Genomic DNA, 4,019 nt, shown 5'->3' on the forward strand with positions numbered 1-4,019 from the left:
CTGAATTTTTCTTCTTTTTTTTTGTCTCCCCAAGTTGATTGAATAACAACAGTAGTCTCGAAACCAGACGCGGCGTGGTAGAAACTGAACATGTTTGATGTCCAATTTGGTATGATTACTAAACGTAAATACTTTTTTGAAATATGATGCCACCACCACCGCGCCTCCACCAGCCACGAAAATCACACATGGCGAAATTAGGTTTAGCGCCCTCCAATATTTCCATTTAAAAAGTTGCTGAATATTTAATTCCTTATCTCATCCGTATAATTATCAGGCACAATAATAATATATATTGTCCGATTCAAGTTCAAATTCTAAGTTAGGCCTAACAAAATATATTTGTTTAAGTTGTTGTTATTAGAAAATATAAATGAAAACTTTTTTTGAAGACTATGGACGTCCCTAGCCACTAGATAGATTTATAACTTGGTATTTTTCCAACATTTCTTTCTGGTCGTTTGTTTATGTGTTTATCTTAAATGTTTGCATAGATAACCATCATAGGTTTGTATATTACAAATACGATGAAACAACTATGTATGTGTATGTATATTTATTTTCAAGTGTGTTCACATTCCGTATAGTAAAATGTATGATATGACGCCGACACATTTATGAAGACTTGTGAGTGACAGGTAAAACTCAATTGAAGAGAAGTAGTAGTATGAGACATATCAGAACAAAATCGTAATAATTATCGGGTCATTGGCATTTTTCAATTGTAAATTGAATGATATATTTTGATTTAAAATAATCCCTATCAGCGAAGAAATCTTTTCGGATATGTTCACTCTTCCCTGTTCTTTGGGCTTTTTTTGGAACATAGTTAATATCACCAAACATTGAATCGGAAAAGAATTATTTACCTGATAAAACTGGAAAATCGGAAGCCAATCTGAATAATTCAGTGTTTTTTGTGGTTAAGTTAAATATTTTTTACTAATAGAAAATCATTATTTCTGTTAATTTAAGAGTAAATATCTCTCTACACTACAAAATGGCCTATTCATGCTGGGCTAGTCTCCTAAATCAAGTAGTTTGAGCCAGCCGTGAAGATGCTTTTGGCACTGGGAGAAAATTATAAAGAAGAACAGACAAATCATTGAAATCATTTCAAATCACTAACCTGAATTTTCATATTTATTTTTCATGTTTTCATTTTGTGTGTTAATTATGGCAATTAATTATTATTTAATTGGATGAATTCTCCTCCATTACTCTCGGTGTTTATCTCTAATGAATAACTTCCGGTATTAGAGTAAAATTTATTCTCTTCAGAATGAACAACTTCCGGGGCCACTTCATTTTACTGTGCTGAAAACGCACGGAGCAAAATCTACATCACTTCACATTATTATTATCATGGAGGTAAAAAATAATACCTCCATGTTATTATTATATAATATAATAATTTTATAAGACCCGTACTTTAATAATAAACAATAGAAAAATAATAATTGCACCCTCATCGCGAATTAATTGTTTGATTTTGTAAAAGTGGGCGTGGTCGTCACTCTCGATACCTCATCACTGACACTCTGTGTGGGAAGTAAACAAAGGATAGGCAGCAGTGTGCCACAAGCTAAGCTGGACAGTTGACACAACGGGATCAAACTAATGAATTTTCTTGTTTCTGTTAGTAGGATGTGGCCTGAGCTATGCTGATTCTCAACGATGCGTTTAGATTTATTAATACTAAGAACAATGTCGAATAAATGTTCAAACAGCAGCAGCAGGCTTAACGCTGCTGACCGCCGCAAAAACAAGGTTGCAGAGAAGCTGACAGCCGCATTGGAATTCGTACGTAACCGTGAATATAACGCTAACGTTGTCTGTAACATTGCTTATGCTGGCTCTATTGTTTTTTTCCTCATTGGGGCGCTAAGCCCTAGATTGCCAAGAGCTTCCTTTCCAGTCGTAGGCAATATGTTTCCTACAAAAGCGAAATTCGGCAAGTCAAAACCGCCACGTACTATTCTAGCTATTCTATTCTGTATACATTTTATGAGAAGGATTTTAGAGGTACTTTTTGTGCACAAGTTCAAACGCGAATTAAATATTTTGGAAACAATACTTGGACCATTTTGCATATGGATATTCTCACTATGGATTGCAATATCTATTCGTCCAGTTTCTGGATATTTTAACCTTTATTTAACAATGTATCTGATTGGAATAATTTTATTTATCCTTGGCGAATGTTTTAGTTTATCTTGTTACGCTAACTGTATTTTAAAACAAAAATTATGCACAGTTTTTGAAAACTTTATGCCAAAATGTGACTTACCTGGCGGAATTTTATTCCCCTTTCAATCGGGATATCATTTGTTTTCCGAAGCACTTTCTTGGTTCGGATTTTTTGTCGCAACTGGAACACTTTCTACGTTGTTATTTTTTATCGGAAACTTTGTTATCGTTGTGGTATATTTAATCAAATGTTTTAGAGAACGACGTTCCAATCATCAATGCAAACACAAAGTTATAAATGGTAACACAGTTTTCCCTGTCAACGACGTTGCTTTAACATTTGAATGTCAGCCTTAATATTACGTGGCCACACATTGCTACATCTTTCCCACCGAAGAAAGAAGAGGACCCTCAGATGCGGTATTATTACCAAAGTATTATATTAAAGCCATTGGAACAAACATTGTGTAACAACAAAACAAAATTCTTCCAATAATTCAAAGAATATAATGCATTTGGTACAAATGACGTCTAAAAAATGCAAAAAAAGAAATTTGATGTACAATCAAATAGTACTCGCAACCAGGTTTCACTAATTGACTTTGTCAAGTGGTGATATTGATTTTAATCTGGTCTGATATTTCTTTTTGTATTTATTGATCAACAGAAACTTGTATATTATCATTTGAATCTGGATGAAGAAATTATTTAAAGAATGCAAATAGGCACAACAATTGCAATGCAAATATGTTCACCATTGACGCATGAATTAGCAGATCCAAGTAGAGTCTTTGATTGATTTTTAATTTATGTATTTATTTTCAAATGGGTTTTAATATTATGTATTTTTTTTTATTTTGCATTAAATTAAATGTACTTTGTATGTTAAGTTTTAAAACCTAATAGTAAATAAGTACAGTAGGATGATCTACATTTCTGTACAGTACCCAAAGCCAGTACCCAAAGCCGTATGTAAAACACGATATCTGTACTGTAGTCTGTATCTTTAATTTTTTATGGGTACTACCGTAGATCAGATTGTACATGAATACAAACGATATAGTAGATTAAAAATTTTCTGAAATTATTTAATTTATGCAATGTCTTTCCATTTATTAATTAATGATTAAGTTACTGTTAATTTGTATTCATCACCGGTCTAGACACAAAACAGTTATTAGTATAATTTGATTCAAGACATATACCGTATATTCTTTTAAAACTATTTTTTAATATATTTAATATTATTTAATATGCATGAATGACTTCTTTATGTGTGGTAGGTTTTTTATAAATATTGTAAAGCAACAATGGGAACAACTATATTTTCATTTCCAACGATTGTTCGTAATTGAATGTGTTTCCAGTGTATACAATGTAGAGATAATGCACATTCCAAATCTATTGAAAACTTTAAAAATAAATTTTTCCTTTTTTATTGATCCTATAGGCCTACAGTAAAATAAAGGACTGCGTGCAAAGTACATACTGTATTCTACATTTCACAGACACCCTTGTTTGCTTTCATAAGCCAGACTTTCACAATCACAGTTTACTTTAACGATTTTAAGAAAACAGCATTTGCGAATTAAAAACAAAAGGAAAATTTTACTTATTTAATTTAATATTAAGCTCTGTCTACACTAGCAAACTAGTTTGACAAAAAAAGTGTGATGTGCCCAAATACGGTAGTGATGTCCAAATATGGTAGTGATATGACATCATATCCATATATGGGCACATCACATTTTTTCGTCACAAAAAGTTTGAAGTGTAGACAGGGCTTTAGAAATGGCAAAAATCAATATTACTTTTTTCCACTTTTGAAA

Source organism: Antedon bifida, chromosome 5, assembly GCF_963402885.1.
Source record: "Antedon bifida chromosome 5, ecAntBifi1.1, whole genome shotgun sequence".
Taxonomy (NCBI): domain Eukaryota; kingdom Metazoa; phylum Echinodermata; class Crinoidea; order Comatulida; family Antedonidae; genus Antedon; species Antedon bifida.